Genomic DNA, 20,219 nt, shown 5'->3' on the forward strand with positions numbered 1-20,219 from the left:
CAGCAGATATAGATATACCCACAAAATAAAATAAATGTTAAGGGGCAGGCCTTAACAAGTTACTAATACTGTAATTCGTATATTTCTTTCTGCCAGTCGACTTAAAAATGTGGGAGAGACGTTTTACCCGCTAATTATAACCCGCTGTCCGTCATACTACCGAACAGGAGGGAAAATTACACATTTTCTTTTCTGCCCTGGCTCTCCCATGATTGCCCCGAAATGTTGACACAGATTAAAAGCAAATTTGAAATTTAAATTTGACAATACATATAATTTTTGCAGATTGAGAGCTAAATTAAACATTCCTGTCTATATACATCATTCAATTAATGAATATATTACAGAATTAGTTATTTATTATCTTAAATCTCAAACTGGGCAGTGGTGGTAAAGGTAAGACTGGTCAGTGTGCACTTTTTAAATGACTGTGACTTCCCGAATCATCTAAATGTTTCAGTAGTAGAAGTGTGACGTCATAAGGTGACCCTGTGCAGCGCTCCCCTACCTATTGGCTAGTTTCGTGTTATACAATATAAACACCACACGTATGCATACATGAGATAGGGCCTGTTGCTCAAAAGGAGCATCTCGGCAAAGCAATTCAGAGAAATATAATGATGACAATGCACACACGGATTACCCTGGGATATTAGTGAAAGTCTTGTTTTCAGGTAGTTGGGCATTTGTTGGTGAGCAATCGAACATCGATTACCGAGCTGTGGAAAATAGGCCGTTTGGTGAGATGTAATGTGCACAAATCAATGATCCCCTAACTTATATATTAAAATACCTTAATCTTTAGACAGCATCGCTTGCCTGCTCTTAGTGGTCATTTGGCAGCCTGGGTTCATTTAATGTTTGTTGAAAGTTGCATGTTTTGTGTTATCACAATGCCCCTATACCTTTAGACAAATTTCCTTTGATAATGAGCAATGTCTAAGAAGCAGGCCGACCTCCTTCTCAAGGGATTCCCTCGCTGCCACCCTCAAACAGTGTCTCTTCTCACCGTCGACCCTCTCCCACATTCATTTAATTTGTTTATTAGTGATAACCATACCAGTATAAGGTGTTCTGACCTTATAAAGAGACAATGAATCACGTGTGCAAAGCAATCTAAAGGAAATGTTATATAAGACAGAGGATTTACAAGGTGTATGAGTCAGATGTCATCCAGGCTCTTCATGGCCTTGAGCGTGTTTGGTCTGGAGACGCGCAAACTCAGTATTTAAAATGTGCCTCAGCGGTTGGGGTTGGCTTTACTAAGACAAATGCTTTTCTACCCAAAGGACCCCTTTTAGCTCTTTTAGGATAATTTAAGACTGGAAAATTCATACAAGTCTAACCTATACCTTGCAGTTTGCATGCAGCTCTTTGATGACAGTTTATAGGTCACTGTGCAATCGTAGGATTGTCATTTATGACAAGCAAGTAAAGAAAGGATCTCTATGACAAAAGCACAGAAGCAGTAACCCACTGAACTATCGACAAAAAATACAGTTCCTTGGTCTGCATTGTAGATGTTCTTTGCAGCAGGCATATTAATCTTCTGAGCTATATTATGATGAGTCAGACTGCCTCCAGGAAAAACTGTGATGTCTCTCCAGCAGGAACGTTAATCACCAAAGTAATTGTAGTATTCTTACATAATGTTTTATTCCCCATGTTTCTCTACTCTAGCAGCTCAGCCTGTGTGTGTGTCTTCTGCATGGAATGTGGGTGAGTGGACCTTGAGTAGAATGCCTGGGTACTACAGTAATCCTGACATTTTTATTGCACTAGAGGTTCAATTTCTATTCTTCATGTTTTCAAACATGCTATCTCTTTCTGAAAGAGCTACACACCAAGGTTTTAAGTAGTTTGTGAGAAAGGTGATGCTGTGACTATTTGTATTATATGGGATAAAGTATCCCCTACTGTAAATGGTATGGATATTGCAAGTCATCAAAAAACTCACAGTCTCCCACTTACTTCAAGTAGGTGATAAACCATTCACAAACTGGAAGGGGTTCTGACCCCAGCAGGCCACCATTCCTGGGAGTGCTAGCCATTCTTAATGGGGTCGCAAATTGTGACAGCCTCATTACTATTCATGAGGCATGCATTTACATTGGGAATCGCAAACAGTATCTGAGACACTGTTGTACATTGTATTTTGCGACTCAAAATTTGTCACAATTAGCGAGTCGCAAAATTCAATGGTCGTACATCTGGCCCTAGGAGTCTAGAGTTATATCCATGGTCCGTGGAATACCTTGTGATTAGCCCTGGATTCCCATCAGCACCCCATATTTTGGAATAGGAATGGGCCAATACTTTGTAATCATATTGACTCTGTTTACAGCTTTGCATCACTAGTTTAGGGGAGGATTATGACTCTTTATTGTTGTTTCCTCCAAGGCCTGGAGAAGAGGCCAAGATTCTCTCTTTTGCCGTGAGTGCCAGATGCTGGACTTCACACAAAGAAGAACAGCTGCTCTGACCTGGAGGTCAAGAAAAGAATGAAACTTGCATAGAGATGGATCTTGACGGGCTTTGGCCAGAAGCGAGGAGGACCTGCAGCCCAGGTATAGGGTTCAAAGTGTTGGAGAACTACTATGGCTGTTGGTGAAACTGCACTTCTATGCAAGCCCTACAGCATGCACTTTGCATCATGACAGGATGTTGGGTAGGGCCATAATCAAAAGAAAGCCCCCACTTTCAGACTCCTTGGTCTCACTTATTGGGCCGAATTTGAACAACTTAGAAATACGCTTAGAAGCTGCCTATGCTTGAAACAGTCCTAGAACTGTTTAATTTAAAGAGGGTCTACTTGAAACAGTCCTAGAACTGTTTAATTTAAAGAGGGGCTGCCCTCTAACATCTTTCAAAACTGATTCTTTGGCCCTTTCCCACAGAATCACCTAAGGAATGTGGCTAACGCGTGTCAAGTTAGTGGTCCTTCAGAAATACGTAGGTGAATCTATATCAACTCACACTACATAATATTACATTAGTAAAATGTAATTCCATTAACCCATTTTAGGTTTCTCAAGAGATTTGCAAGTGATATGAAGGGCGGTGCAATGTTTTGATATTGTCCTGAAATTCTTGTTTATGCTATTTATTAATTTCTTGCTTTTTAGTGTGCTCATTAATTGTAAGGCATGGTGTGCTTTACAGAGAACTTAGAGCATTTCCAGAAAAACCGTGAAACAATTAAAATATAGAAAAAAAAATGGGTTAAGCAAGACACAACACTTCTCACTTGGGCTGTCGATGTAACATTGTGTGCCAAGTCCATTATGATTTGTAAAAGATGGTTCCGGTGGAACAACATGGAATTAGAAATTTAAAGCAGTTTGAAGTGTGTTTAGAGAAATAGGTTATTTTTGAGGTGGTTTGTTAAGCTATATCTAGAAATTGTATCTTTTTTGTTGTTTTCTGCACATAACGCGGGTCAGTGTCAATTAAAGACCAGGTGTTCCCAGATGAATACTGGTGCACCAACCAAAGCCCAGTTTTGTTCTTGAGATATTTTACAATGTAGCTGTTTTGAGGGTCATCAAGGATAGTACATTTGAGCAATTTACCTCGATGTTAAAATTTAATTCCTCAGTTGCTGGATTCAATCTGTTTTTCCTACTATAGGTGTCAGCACCTCTATATGGGTGTAATGGTAGGGTGCCAAGACGTACCGGATTTCCCTGGACAGTTCTGGTTTTCTGAGGACTGTCTCGAAGCTTTCTTTAATTTCAAATGCATGTCCTGGTTTTTGGGACAAAGGTCGTCAGTCTGCAAAGGATAATAAAAATGCTACACTGTCATTAAGTAATTTCTCTGTTTCTTTCAGACAGTGCAGGGTGAAGTCAGCTGCATACTCCCAGCAGAGGGGAGGAGGGCTGGAATTTACATACCATTAGCTATGACAGAACCTCTTCTAGACTGAGAACCCCTGCCCTCCTCTACACTCTGTCTTCCTGTGAAAACGTTGTCTTCATTAACCAGACTGATAAATAAGGTAAGCTCAAATGCTAATTGATTCAGAACACCCCATCCATTTGTAGGCAGCAGAAACCGTCTCACAAACTTGAGACCGGGCAACTGACATGGAATGCATTACTTCCTTACATTCTGCATTCTTCTCTTAAGCATGTGATTCCACATAGGAGCTCTCATGCTTAAGACATCACATTCCTCCCTTCCATAATAACAACAGTAAGCTACCTTAAAGCAATGCAATACATTTCCACCAGCCAACACCATTTACATAAACTATTTCTTACATAGCATATCGATGAATAAATCATTGATGAATATGACACAAACTAACATTAATTAGTAACATAATCTTGGAGATAATTAGGATGCATACACTTTCTATTACTCACTCTAATATTACAAAAGTTTATATTCTGTATGAAATCATCATGTTTTAGTTTGACCTTTTAAGAGCCCTCCTTATTATCCACATTATATTGTGAGCTTTCCTTATGCTCATTAGTGCCCTTCATACTTGTCCCTTCCTTTGTCTTCCCACCATGATCTTGAAGTAACATTCTGTATTTGTTCCAAATTCTTCTATCTTCCATTTTTATCTCATTACAAAATACTTTGATGACTTTCTGTGTCTTAGTAAATATTGACCACCTCGCACATCAATAACAGAAACCTAGCAGTACTGAGGAAAGTAACCCTCAACTGGAGAAAACAAAGTTTTTGTAAAACCGTCACCCACCAGGGTTACCCGTTTGTGGCATGCTTCATCATCGGGTCCATCCCGTTCCCCTATGGAGCGGGTGTGCTGCGACCTATGGAATATGTAGGAGCACTTTCAAGACTATAAAATGATAAGTGAGAAGGTGTAAAAGATTGGAGTGGGGGGTTGCTTTGTGTGTCTTAAAAATACCTGTCTAGTACGTTTAACATATTTATTCAGACCTCTAGCCAGTATGATTAAAAATGGGATGGGGGTGTTTTAGGAAATTAGGATGTCATGTACCCGGATTCCTAAAGGGTCAACATTTTTCAAGCGGTACCCCTATTGGCTTTTCATCGGGACCATAGGGAACCAATTATTTACAATGATGATAGTTCCCTGGTACCACTTCTGCTACATAACAATACACTTATTGCATGCAACTGAAAGATGTATATACTTATACCACTTAACTGGCGAATGTTGTCTTTTGTTTATTTATATCATTTTGTCATTGTTTCGTGGTTCTTCCAGGACAGAGTGAAGCCTGTAGTCCCAAGCAGGCAACATCAATAGGTAGATCAGCAGAACTGCAGTCTTGATGTGAGTGTGACTACAGGCTTCACTCTCCCCCAGAGGAACAATCCTCTTTAACTCACAGCTCACTTAATAATGCAAACTTAAAGGTTTCTGTCTAACCTTCCCAGTTATGGGAACTGCATCCTTTTTTAACCTAATGTGGTGTTTGTAATTTGTTAACACCCGAAAGTTTCCCGTAATAAATCAAGGAATTCGGACACACATTCATGCTTCACTGGTTCAAATTCCAATTTCCTTGGTTCACCTTCCTGTCTTTGACCTAGTGGGTTACTGTTTGGATTAAGTACCACACCCAACAGTCGTTGATGTGGCCAACTCAATAAGTTATCTCCTTTATTTGAAACATTTAATTTACCCAAGACATACTTTCCCTTTAATTCAAGACAAGCCTTGAAATATCCCAACATTTTAATAGGTTGACCCCCATAACCTCCTGGAACCACAACCATACATGTAGGTTCCTGTTTTTCTCAAAAACACTTACATATGTATCTCTAGAAATGATCGTCCAATGTGAACAGGAGTCAAATCTCATCAGAATTTCCACTCCATTTATCATCACCTTTTCACTAGGATGCTCTTCAAGTTCTTTCAATTTATCCACTTGCAAAACTATTTCTTGTGATACCTCTTTCACCTCTTTCTTCACATTTCTATTAGATCTGTTCCTGCAGCATTTAAAAAAATGTTCCTTCTCACCACAACCATTGCAAAAATCACCTAACGCCGGGCATGCCTTGGCATTAGCCTTGTGTCCACTTCTTCAAAACCTCAAGTATACACAAAGAAACCCACGTTTCTTGTACTTTTGTCAGTTTCTTTTTTTTCACTTCACATACTCCCTCTTCATCTTTTCCATTAGAAATGTTGCTTTCCACATTTGTAGAACATAGCACTGAAACACATTTAAGCATTTGTTCTATTCTTTTAGCCACCAAAATAACTTCTTCGAAGGGGGATCATCTTTTAGCCACTATTCTTCTCGTAACTTTTCACTTACACATCTTAGAAAAAATTGATCACAAATTCTCTCTTCTAGTGTGGCACCAAACTTACAAGTTGCAGCTAATATCCTGAGACTCATGATATACTATTCAACTGTCTCATCCTTGCCCTGCTCCGTCTAACCAAAATAACATCTTGGTCAACAGATACCAGGTCACCACATGCACTCACCAGATGTCCAGGACAGGTAGTATAATACATATATTTAGTGGTGCTCTGGACCAGAGGTTAGCTACCAACAACCTTTACCAAACATAAACCCCTCAAAATATAAGTACTAAAGAATGAAAAAAGACTTTCACACTCCACTATTTACTCATAAAGTGTCCAGAGTGTCCAAAGCTCAAGTTCGTTTGTTTCCTTTCTCATCTTGTGCATCAAATACCATTGGTACATGAACAGGCAACCAAGAGTAAGCAGCCAACAGTCAGCAGCCAACACGTGTTTCGTTGTCTGGCGGATATGCCTTCGACTTCCTTGGGGCTGCAATATGAATTAATACTAACTTTAGGAAACCATATTATTTACTAGGTCTGAGAAATGAGGACACACCATCACCCACCAGAAATGGAGTCTAAGAATCCAGAGTAAACAGTTGCACACCAAAAATACTCTTGTCTGCAATAAGGTTGAAGCCAAGGAACACAGAGGTGTCTGAAGGCCAGTGCTCAAGGAGAAGTTCCCCAAAAAGTATAATAGCAATAGGGCTCGGTAAAAAGTAAAGTGGGTAATCTAAGGCAAGAAACGAAATGAGAGGGATAGGAAAAAGAAAAAGAGGGAAGTAGGAAGAAGAAAAAGAAAGAAAAAAAGAAAAAAGGGAGAAAAAGAAAACGAGAGAAGAAAAAGGTGGGAGGAATCAGGATCACAAAAATGTATAAAGTGGAGGCCGTAACCTGCTTATATGAACTTCAACGAGTATATCCAAGATGGCAAAAAAGCCCATCAAAATGATAAGCCTTAATCCGTAACTGGGCAAATGTGTAGCATCTGTCGATACATTTTACAAATATGTTAAAAGGAGTCAATTCATGATGATGCCAACAAATAACATAATCGAAGCGCGATTGCCAAGGCATCACCACAATATGTAATGCCCCATAGTACAGTATTAACGTATATGACCATATGGTAAGGTGCAAGAAGGGGTCTTCAGTCGTTCCGTGCTTAAGACAAAACCATGCTAGTGTTCCTCCTCAAAGTACATGCAATGTGCCAAACTCAAATTAAGCTTTAACATAGTGAGTATCCCGTTCCAGGCGAAGGTCATCGAGAAGACCGTCAACAAACAACTGACCCGCTACCTTGAGGAGAACAGCATCCTGGACCCGTCCCAGTCCGGCTTCCGCAGCAACCACAGCACCGAAACTGCCCTCTTCGCTGCCACCGATGACATCAGGACCCTGCTAGACAACGGAGAAACCTCGACCCTCATCCTCCTGGACCTGTCAGCCGCCTTCGACATGGTCTGCCACCGCACACTACGAACACGCCTCCACGATGCCGGGATCCAAGAGAAGGCCCTGGACTGGACCACCTCCTTCCTCTCTGGCAGAACACAGAGCGTCCGTCTTCCGCCCTTCCACTCCGAAGCCACTGAGATCATCTGCAGCATACTCCAGGGCTCAGCCCAATGCTGTTTAACATCTACATGGCACCGCTCGCCCACGTCGCCTGACTGCATGACCTCAACATCATCTCTTACGCCGATGACACCCAGCTGATCCTCTCCCTCACCAAGGACCCCCACCCCACCAAAACCATCCTCCACGAAAGAATGAAGGCCGTCGCCGAATGGATGAGGAACAGCCGACTGAAGCTGAACTCGGACAAGACGGACTCGGATCCACCCCTTCGGCCTGGGATGACTCCTGGTGGCCGACCACATTGGGAACAGCTCCAACACCCATCAACCATGCACGCAACCTAGGGGTCATCCTCGACTCCACCCTCTCCATGACTAAGTAGGTCAATGCCGTCTCTTCCTCCTGCTTCAACACCCTCCACAAGATCTACAAATGGATCCCCACCGAAACGAGAAGAACGGTCACCCAGGCCCTCGTCCGCAGCAGGCTGGACTATGGAAACGCCATCTACGCAGGAGCCTTGGCCAAACTCCTGAAACGGCTTCAACGCATCCAGAACGCCTCTGCACACCCGATCCTCGACATCCCCCACCGCAGCCACATCACACCCCACCTGATAGACCTGCACTGGCTCCCCGTCAACAAAAGGATAACCTCAAGCTCCTCACCCACGCTCACAAGGCACTCCACAACACCGGACCAGCGTACCTCAACAGACGACTCAGCTTCTACACCCCCACCCGCCAGCTCTGCTCTGCCGACCTTGCCCTCGCCACAGACCCCCGCATCCGAAGAGTGACCTTCGGTGGCAGATCATTCTCCCACCTCACCGCCAAGACCTGGAACACGGCAGACCCTAGACCTGTAGACTTTAGAAGACTCCTCAAGACCTGGCTTTTCGAGCAGTAGCAGCATTCCTCTCCCCCCAGCACCTTGAGACCCTCACGGGTGAGTAGTGCACTTTATAAATGCAATGATTGATTGATTGAGTATCGAGGGTAAAGCAATAGCCACCAACCATTCCAGTTTGCAACGGACATAATACAGGCGTGTTACTGATATGTTTGGTCAGCATGCAATACCCAATTAGGCAATCTTTTGTGGTTTATCAAAGTGACAGACAGTCACTTAGATAAACCACAAGAAAAAGAGTACCTACTAATAACCTAAAAATCCTTAGGGCATGCAACTGTATAGTATTCATGTAGTGGTATAGTTGTCAGCCCAATATTTAATTTGTGTCTTATTGAAGAAGGTATACAATATAGTTAAGAGATATTACTTTCCCACCCCAAGTCATACCAAGGTAAAATATCACTAGGATTCTATTATAAAAATACCGGTACATGCCATATCAGAGTAATACATTTGCTGCAGGTTCCACACAGTTAAGCGGCACGTACAGACAAACTGTCTGATAACTTCAAGTTCTATTTAGATCAAGTCTAAATAATAATATGTCACATCCCACTAGAACATAATAGTAGGATAGGCAACATATCTGCACACACTAAATAATGAAAACACCTTATCACATGGTCTCAGCCCCAGTATCAGGTTAACTAATTTAAAGGAGAAACACCATGCCGGAGAGTACTCCATGCTTACATCAGCGGCGTGTACCATAAGCGTCATCTTAGTTCCATCTTAAATACCAACCGTAACTCTCCTCGTGACTCGATCAAAAATACATGGCAGCCATCTTGTGGTAGGGTAGTAGATCTATTTGTAAAGGAAGTAATAAAAGGGACGTGTATTTGCAAACTTAATTACAAGGCCACCCAGTCTAGGCACTAGAGCTCATAGAAAAACCCACTTTCCAATGTATAACAGATCCAGGCTGGAGAGTGCTTGGTTCTTTTATCAACGGCATACACCAACAAAGCCCTCCAAAAATAACAATCCTAGCCCAATTATGACCAGTTAATGGTGGATATCTTCTAGTGTACAAAAACAAAATGCAAATCAGGTTAAGATACAAAAAATATCATGAAGAGAGTAAATAGTGACGTTATATCACCTATAATGAGTGGGCAGTAATAGCATAGATTGCTAATGTACACAAGAGTAAGGTCTGGAGTTCCAGACCAGATCAAAGGAAAGCATATCCAAATGAAAAGAAAAAGGCACCATCATGAAAACCAGTATAATATGTCATAAACCTACATGGTAGTATGGGTAAAATATGAGCAAAATGACAGACAGAAAGAAAGAACGCCAATTCTAAGGAACTGGTAAAGTCAGGATAATCCCTGGGTCTGATATAAGGCACCAGATGTGTAAAAGAGGAGTTGCATGTGCAAGCGCAATATGGCTAGGAAGAAATCAGTATCAAATAACTGATCAATAAGGCTGATACAAAATACAGTCATAAGTAACATCACTACCATCATTTTCTGGGGTAAATGTATACATCCACAGATCAACATTAACAATTGTAGATCCATCCAAGTGTATAAAACGTACACTTGTGGACAGTTCTAATGTACATGTCCAGGGTTATGTATATCAAACATTCATTGATGAACAATTATGTGAGAGGGCACAATTAGAGACCTAATTACAAATGTGAGGCACTACTTCCAAAAACAGTTCATTGTTTTGGTCAGAAACAATTTGAAAGAAATAATATGCACAGCTTCAACATGACAATGATTAACATACAACTGTAGAAGCTTTAAATATTGCCATTGTAGGATTCAACATAATGATTATTAGGGAGTAACAACATGCTAATCCCCTAAAAAGTATTGTAACTCATTATAGATGTACAACTCTTGTTCTACTGATTTAAACTTCATAATCCAAGTAGCTTCACATCTTCTGAGTTTGAGTTCTCAATTGCCCCCTCTTGGATCCAATTTGATATGACCAACCCCATGACATTTAAAATTATTTGGGTGTTTTGAAACTGACAATCCAGTGTGTGCATAACTACAGGATATTTGGTATCATTGTGTTTAATTGCAAGGAAATGTTCAGACATACGCTCATGTAGCGGTCTAATCGTGCAACCCACATAAATCTTGTGGTGTGGGAGAAAATTATGTACACCACATGCTTGATTCCACAATCAATATGCATCCTAATCTGTTGTGTTCCTGAGTCATTATAGTTAATGATTTGGTCGTGTCCAATGCCCAAGAGCAAACACTACAGTTACCACATATAGAGAAACCTATAGTATGATCAGTAAACCAGTGGGGACATAGAGATATATGTGGATAGCTAGGACTAATCAAGTTTGCTAATGTGGTACTCTGTCTGTCAGTTATACCAGGTGCACTTAAAAGGTATGGATGTAAGTCCTTATCAGCCATCAAATAATACCAGTGTCTTTTTAGTATACCATACAATTTGCCTGAGTCTGGGTAATAGTTAGTAATTAGCCGTATTCTGTCCAACATATTTCCCAAACCCTTATGTTTCTGTTTGAGTGTAGACATAGGAGATAAGTGATAAGTCCTGAGTTTGGCCTTCTCCACCACAGCCTTATCATAGCCCTTGTCCAAGAAACGATTTTCAATATCACCCAGGACTATGTCAAATTCAATTTCTTCACTGCAATTCCTATGGGCTCTTAACATTTCCCCATATTTTGACCCTGCTCTCTCTTACCAAAATAATATCTTTCCATTATCGTGCTCACTCGAGGTAGAAAATGCCAGTCCATTTTTAGTAAACAAACCTCATATTCATTTAAGTTTCTCTGTTATTTAGCACTCAACTCTGGTAAATTTTCTCAAATTTCCTGCCTCTCGACCCACAAACAAATCATTAATAATGCATGTTTACTGTAAGCGCTCAACGTAGGACCACACACCCTCGCATAATGGCTAAACATTTTTTACCATTTATTCCGCTCTACCAGTAGTTCCCCTGGACTACTTTAGAAAAACGGTGGAGGTGAAACAATCTCCATTGTTTTCACTTTTCTTTTCCTTCAAAAAACAAATAAACTTAACCATACCCTAGAATTAAACAAATGCTATAAAAGCAAACTACAATATCTACTAAAAATGTATTTAACTCAACTTGTAAATATTGAAATTGTGACCAATATTTTTAACATAGAAAACAAAAATTGTGATTGTCACTGATAACTTGGATTAAGCCACCTAATACAATTTTAAGTTTGCTTCTCACTGACCACAGAATAACCGTCTTTTGTAGAAAGACAAAGATTCTAGAGCCAGTTACTGGAGACAGGCTGAGTTCACATTCACAGTTTATAGTGTGCCTATCACTGGTGACAGGCTGGGCTCACAAACATTTCCCTTTTTTTTTCAAATAAATGTACTTACTGGCGTGCCTGTCACTACTTGAAAGTTCCTTGTCCACAACACAAAACACAGTTAAGAACTTCTTTTATGCAGCAATAAAGCAAGCTTCAATATTAGATTCTATGTCAAGACCGGAGGCGAGGATTATGCATTACTTTCTTCACTCTTTATTAACAGCATTTTCAAATATAAAGTCAAAAAACACATCAGAAACTACAACTCCCATGAACACCGGGAGTAACCATGGTCACCAACAGTCCAATCATGTCACATTCCGACAGTCCATATATTATAATCAGCATCATAGTCCTTCCTCTTTTTTCACTGCTGCCTTGTCAGTTAAGTCCCTTCATGCCTTCTTCCTCACTTCAGGGTGTTAGACTTTAGGGCTTTTTCTGGCGTGTGTTTATTATTAAAAGATTGATTGGTGCTTATTTAGGCAACGCACTGTGAGCGCTTTTACTTTTCAAGTGTTTCATCGCTTATCCATCGTGCAGCAGGCTCTCTGGCCCGAGCGCATCAGTTTCTGTTTCCCACGTGGATGCGCTAGGTGACGCTGCTTCACACCCCTAACGTGCTTCTACGATCCTCAGCGCTGCTCACTGCACTGCACTCCGGTGGTTCGTGTGCGCTTGGAGAAGGTGAGCGTTCTCCGCTCGTGCCTCCTTCTACCCCAACCCTCGCCTGACACCATGCTGTGGTTGAATTGAAGGGCATAGCCCATTATTAAATATTTTTCCCTTGTTCTGCCTCAGAATATCATTTTCTCCACTCACACTGCTCCGGGCAGTCTAGGGGCTTTTGGCTTCTGCTAGTACTGCCCCAAGCAGAATTTCATATAAAGGAGCACCGGCGAGGGGGCTGCCCACAATACCAAACGGGCATCATTTGTATTTAGTGCTCCTGCCCTCCATTTAATATGCAGTCCCAGAGAGATCATGATTATGCGCCCTCGCATTCCTCAGCATTCCTCAGGGCCCCCCCACAGCGCCTTCCTGCAGGGGTGGATAATCTACTTTTTAAAGGCCATTGCGCAGGTGTTGGCCCCCCTGCAGGACAGTGTTGATAAGTTGTCTGCCCAGGTCTTCAAGGGCACGAGGATACTGGGAGATGGGGGGCTGGGCCTAGTAAGGTGACTCCGTCTCACCCACATAAGACTAGTAAGCGTGACCGGGGGTACCTTGAAGGCTTCAGTCAGCTGACTGAAGCCTTTCAAAAGAGTGCATGAACGCTTAAGGAAACACCCTACCGGGAGGAAGAGCTGCCCTGGGTTACCAGCGACGAGGTCACCACAGATTTTGACCCTGAAGAGGGGTCCCCCGACATGGGGGAGGGCGATTTTGAGGACGATGAGGGTCCTCGGAGGAGACTTAGGATTCAGGCAGGATTTGGCACCCTCAGTCATCCTACTCCAATACTGGTGATGGGGAGGGTGCTCCTCCTAACATGTTTGACCCTGAAGGTGTTTTTAGGCTGCGTTCTGTGGAATGGATCCCAGACAGGAAATTGGGCGACTATGTGGATAATAAAATCAGAAAACCACTTACTAAGGAGGTGAGGGCCCGCCTCAGGTCAGAATGTCCCGACCATCTTTAGTTGACAAGGTCACATCTGTGCCAGAGATAGACCCGAAGTTGTGCACCTTCTCAAATACATGAGGGATCCCAAGAAGGGGATTGATAGATCATGGAGGGCCTGTCAAGACAAGCTCCTGGATGTGGTGGGACCGCTAACTAATATCATAGAGCTTGCAGAGTGGTCCAGGGAGTCAGGTCAACCCCTTCCCACAGATGACGTGGCGGGATGGGTGCAGAGGGCAATGTGCCTTTTGGGCAACACAAACTGCGCCCACTCCGCAGAAAGTCGCCACTCTCTTTTCCTGAAGATAGATCCTAAGTTCAGGGAACTCTCATCCTCGGAGGCACATTCTGTGGCCCAGGGCGTACTCTTCTGCGATCCCTTTGTCAAGGAGCCGAGAAAGTTTGTGTCGACATTCCCAGCTCATGACAAGGCGCAGGCGTTGATGAAGAAATATATTGCCAGGAAAGGTCTTTGGCGGGCCGGAAGAGGCAGTGGTCGCTCTTGCAGCCGCCAGTACTACCAAGGCCCTAACAGAGCCCAGATAAGAAGAAATAATGGCTGGCAGGACGGCCGATAAGGAACATTCTACCCCTACTGTGGCAGCAAAGGCAAGAACAACCGTGGGCGCGGATGGGCCCACAACAACTCCAGTGGATATAGTGGTAATCACCAGTCTTTTATCTCCTCTTCATTTAGGAGGGAGAATAAGCATGTTTTCTCACAAATGGGCAGAGATCTCCTCAGACCCTTGGGTTCTGGAGACAGTAAGGGGATTCCACATAGAGTTTTACAGAACTCCGATGCAAACAGTCTCACCCTGTCCACTGTTTTTTTCCTCGCAAGACGAATCCCTTATAGATTGGGAAGTCCAGAACCTTTTGGCAAAAGGGGAAGTTTGCCTCTCAGAGCTGCACCCCAGGGGGGTTTTAAGCGGTCTGTTCTTGGTGGAGAAAAAGGAAAAGAGCTTTCTCCCAGTCATCAATCTCAGGTCTTTCAACGAGTGGCTGATTTATCTCCACTTCAAGATTTAGGGAATTCGACTCCTACGAGGTCTGTTCCTGCAGGACGACTGGTTGGTGTGTCTCGACCTCAAGGACGCATACCAATCTGTCCCCATCTCCCCCCCCCCCCCACTGCAGGTTTCTCCAATTCGAGTGGAGGGGGCAGATCTTTGAGTTTCAGACCCTGCCTTTCGGCCTATCACCAGCACCCTGTTGCTTTACCAAGCTCCTCAAGCCGGTGGTGGAGCATCTACGTACCCTGGGCATCAGATTGATTATCTACTTGGATGACATCCTGCTGATGGATCAGTCCCAAGATTGCCTGATTTCCCACCTGAATACCACCATATCTCTGCTTCAGAGTTTAGGGTTCACCATCAACCAGCAGAAATCGGACTTGGTTCCGCAGCAGAGCATGCTTTACCTGGCTTCTGAATCGACATCATGACGGAAGACCCTTAATCTACCAGAAGAGAACATCGCCAAGATCAAGAAGGAACTGAGAAGGTCCTCAGACGGGACAGGATATCTCTTCGGCAGTTGGCCAGGATTGTTGGCTTGTTGTCATCATCGATACAAGCCATCTTTCCAGGACCGCTGCCCTACAGAGCATTGCAGAGACTGAAAGCATTCTACCTCCGGAGGGGTCTCACCCCCTCCGAGCTGGTGGCTCTGACACAGGAAGCCAGGATGGAGCTCCAGTGGTGGATCAATCACATGGAGGCATGGAACGATCACGCGATCTTTGGCTCTCAGCCAGACCTAGTGATAGAGTCGGATGCCAGTCGCCTAGGCTGGGGCACCAGGTGTGGGTCGATCACCATGGGAGGCAAATGGACAGAGGAGGAGCTGTCACTCCATGTCAACTGCCTAGAGCTTCTGGCTGGCTCTTTTGCCATTCGGTCCCTGACGAGGGACAGAGTCTCATGCTGTGTACTCCTATGGATGGACAACACGACAGCGGTACAGTACATCAACCGGCTGGGTGGTACCCGATCCAGAGCCCTGGCAGAGCTGGCCAAAGACTTCTGGGACTACTGCCTCCACCGTCAGATCTCGGTCACAGCAGAGTACCTACCCGGGTCACAGAACTCAGTGGCGGACTGGAACTCCAGGCACTTCAAGGAGTAGTTTTCCAAGCAATGACAATGCTTTGGGGTCCTTGCCAGGTGGCCCTGTTTGCATCAAGATGGAATGCCCCAGTTGCCCCATTACTTCAGCTGGAGACCGGACCCAAGGGCGGAAGCGGTAGACGCCTTCCTTCAGTATTGGTTGTCAACCTGGTCCTGCGCCTGTTGTCATCTTGGCAAGGCAACCAATACCTGTCCAGAAAAGAGATTTCAGCAAAGCTAGCCATGCTTCTCTGCCTCATCCCCTGTAAGAGATCGTCAGATGTGAGAGCCTTGGACCTCTCGGCTAGATTTTTTACCCCGCATGGGGTTATATTCAATATCTCAAGGAGGACGAAAATGAGTATCAGGTCGGTATCATATCCAGCTTTCCCTGAGTCCCCAAAACTGTGAGTGGTCAGATACCTAAAGGCCTACGAGGACATGACTTTGGAGGTTCGACCTCCGAGGGAACAGCAACTCCTAATTTCCATTAAGAAACCCTTCAAGGCTGTGTCATCCCCGACCATCACTAGGTGGGTGAGATGGATCAATTCAGAGGCTGGCATCGATACTAGCGAGTTTAGGGCACACTCTGTTAGTGGGACTATGGCTTCCAAGGCCGTCCAGGTGGGGGGCAGATTGGAAAAGATCATGAATGCGGAGGATTGGTCACCTGATTCCACTTTTAAAAAGTTTAATTTCAAACCAATCCATGACGCAACTGCTCTGATGGTAAGTAAGCTTTGAAAATGCATAATCCTCGCCTCTGGTCCTGACATAGAATGAAAAATGTCCTAGTTTACATGAAGGAAAGTTTCAATTCTATTAAGGACGCGGAGGCGCAGATTATCCCCCCCGGGCATACTCTTCTGATGCCTCCCTCCCTTGGGGGTCTTATGTTATGGCCGTTACTGAGTCGAGTGATATCTAGACGGGATCCTGTGATTTTCAGGGAGTACTATATTTATATCTCTCCTATGGGTTTATTGACATGCTTGGCAAAAGAAATGTATGGACATTGCTGTTAACAACTGTTTACTGTATGGTTCTCCTATACTTATTATGTATTTCGGAAATCTTTGAATTCTTTTGTGTTTATTCCAGATCCGTGTATTTGTTGTATATGCAATTCTCTATTTATTGGAATGTTTGAATCCTATGTTGAGAGCCGTTTAGGGGAGAGTATTAAAGTTCTACCCTTTCATTTTAGGATTGGACTGGATTGAAAGCGGATTAAGGTCCAACGGGTTTAACTTCCTTCAGCGCAGAAAGAGGAAGGACTATGATGCTGATTATAATATATGGACTGTTGGAATGTGATATGATTGGACAGTTGGTAACCATGGTTACTCTCGGTGCTCATGGGAGTTGTAGTTTTTGATGTGTTTCTTTACTTTATCTTTGAAAATGCTGATAATAAAGAGTGAAGAAAGTAATGCATAATCCTCGCCTCAGCGTCCTTAATAGAATTGAAACTTTCCTTCATGTAAACTAGGACATTTTTAATTCCACAGAACAAATTTTACCACTAAAAAAAACAGCCACCCACAGCGGCGTCTGCGTCTATTTTTCACCACTGATTGCCCTTGTTTTCCATAATTTCTTCTATTGATGGGTGATAAAGCTTGTTCAGCAAACCTGCGCCATTTTTTCGACAGCCAGTTGGTAGAATCCTCTCTTGATGCTGTCCTTCTTGTTTCTATGGCAAGGCATGCTTGTTTTTTCCTTTTTTAAACATGAAATGCAAATGCGTTTGAAGACAAAAACACCAGGCTCCACATAAGCACTGCCTGGCTTAGCAATAGCATCTACTTCCGAACATCAATTCCTAATGGTCGCCGTCACACACACCATCGCGTATCTCACATCCTTGAAGCATGTAAATGACGCTCCAGTGACTTCGCCGCTCCACCGAACCCCGTCAACGTACACTTGGTGTACCACGGTTCACACACCAATTTTATCCATGTTGATGTGTTCTTAGTGGGCCCTTAATCGTGTCATCGCCAGTGTGAAAATGTTGTCTTCATTAAACAGACTGATAAATAAGGTAAGCTCAAATACGATTTTATCCATTGACAGGCAGCAGAAACCGTCTCACAAACCTGAGACTGGGCAACTGACATGGAATGCATTGCATCATTACATTCTACATTCTTCTCTTAAGCATGTGATTACACATAGAAACTCTCGTGCATAAGTCATCACACTTTCCTCTGCTGGGAGCATGGAGCCGCCTTCCCCCTGCACTAACTGAGAGGTACAGAGAAATTACTTAAGGATTGTCTATATCTACTTAAGTAGGATATATACATACAGACACCAACTCCTGCCACCCTCCTCCATGCAAAGTCTGGACAGGCCAGGCATGAAAGTAAGGCTAAATGTTGTAGTCCTACTTTTAGGTCTGGTCTGTCCCTGTTTTTTTCTTCTCAAAGTCTGGTCACCCTATGAAATGGAGTAGGAATCGCTGTACGCTTTTTGCTTAAATCATTTAATTTATGAAAAAAACAAGTAAATAAAACCAGAGCATAATCCTCAGCAAATTGCATAAATGCCACACAACTGTTGTAGGAACTGCCTCTTCCATGCGACAAAGAAAGTAAAACACCAATGTGCAGCTCATGCTGGGATGCATCGTAATCATTTTCTCGCACATTGCAAAAGCAACAATTCTAACTTCACCACTCTGGTGCCCATGGGAAGACTAATAGAAGGATAAAAGAGATAAGGATCAAAGGAAAAAAGAGGGCAGAGTTTAAGAAAAGAGAGCAAGGAGGAAATGCAGTGTCAGAAGGAAGAAAAAGAGAACAATGGCCTACTGACCTTTCTAACATACTTCATATCATGGACAGAATATCGGTCTAGAATAATACCGTCGCCAAAAAAATCGACCGTAGAAAATTTTATTATGATCAGTATATATGGGTATGTTTATTATTAATATAGTTTACTCTCTCTCTCTCTCTCTCTCTCTCTCTCTCTCTCTCTCTCTCACTCTCTCTCTCTCTCTCTCTCTCTCTCTCTCTCTCTCTCTCTCTCTCTCTCGAGTTCACAGCTTCTTTCTGTGTGATCAGAATTGTTCTGCCATTACGCACTATTCCAAAGGATGCCAGGTACCAAAGAGGGCCTTTTGCTCAAATGTACTCTTATCCAATCTCACATCCTAGAGTTATTTCTTGGGCGTACACATAAGGATGTTTTGTTTTAAAATTGCTGCATCTTTGAGGATAAGGTAAGATGAGGGCCGCTGTGTGGCCCTGGTCGAGGAGAGTGAGGATGTCATCTGTGGAAGCCAGGAGGGGGGTCGCTGTGCTGTGGTTGCTGTGGAATCCGGATTGGAACGAGTCGAAGATGGAGTTGGCTTTGATGAAGTTCATGATGTGGCTGTTGACAATCTTGTCAGTGACTGTAGCCGCGAAGGGGAGGAGAGAGATGGGTCTGTAGTTTTTGAGGTCTGTTGGGTCTGTGGAAGCTTAACTTCTACACATTTCCAGTCATCGGGGAATAAGCCGGACTCGAAGGGGGCGTTGATGGTGCGTCATAGCATGGCTGCTAATGTGGCGGCAGCTCTGAGTAAAATTTGCAGCAGGCATGGGTCCGTGGGGACTCCTGAATGACTACTCTTCATGATCATGGCAGTGTCTTCGGTGGTGACTGGGGTCCAGGTGGGGATGGTAGGCTGGCTGGCGTTGCTAAAGGTAGGTGTGGTTTTGGTGTCTGTTGAAGTTGTCGTAGAGGGATTTGATCTTGCAATGGAAGAAGGAGCTGAGGTTGTTGCAGAGGTCCTGGGAAGGAGTGACGTCTGATGCTTCGCTGGGGGGGTTTGGTGATATCCTGAATGATGCTGAAGAGTTCCTTCGAGTTGCTGGAGTTGGCGAGGATTTTGTCCTGGATGAAGGTCCTTTTGGTGGATCTGATGCATTGGTGGTATTCTGTCATGGCGGTATTCTGGCACGTTTTAAAGTACATATTAACCATTATCTACATAATAAGTTGCACATGCTTATTTTGCATAAACAATCTTTATTCTCATCTCATGAAATGTCCTACTGGTGTGTATATTGTAGCAAATACCTTATTTCCACTGGACAAGACCTTTGCCTATGGACTAGGGTGCTCTCGGGGTTGGGCCTGCAGAGTTGTCAGGAACAGAGGCACATATCTCATTGCATTGCTGGTCATAGAGCAGTGCCAGGAGATATGTACATTTTCGACAACCCATTCCCATATGCCACTTTTGACGTGGCACCGGACTACTGCAGGGAAGATGATAATGACATAAATCTACCCTGCTACCTTACAGTGCTCTATAGTCCACCATCCATGCAATGCAGAAACAGTTAAGTATATCAGGCACAGGAATGTAATAACAT

Source organism: Triturus cristatus, chromosome 2_2 (assembly GCF_964204655.1).
Source record: "Triturus cristatus chromosome 2_2, aTriCri1.1, whole genome shotgun sequence".
Lineage (NCBI taxonomy): Eukaryota > Metazoa > Chordata > Amphibia > Caudata > Salamandridae > Triturus > Triturus cristatus.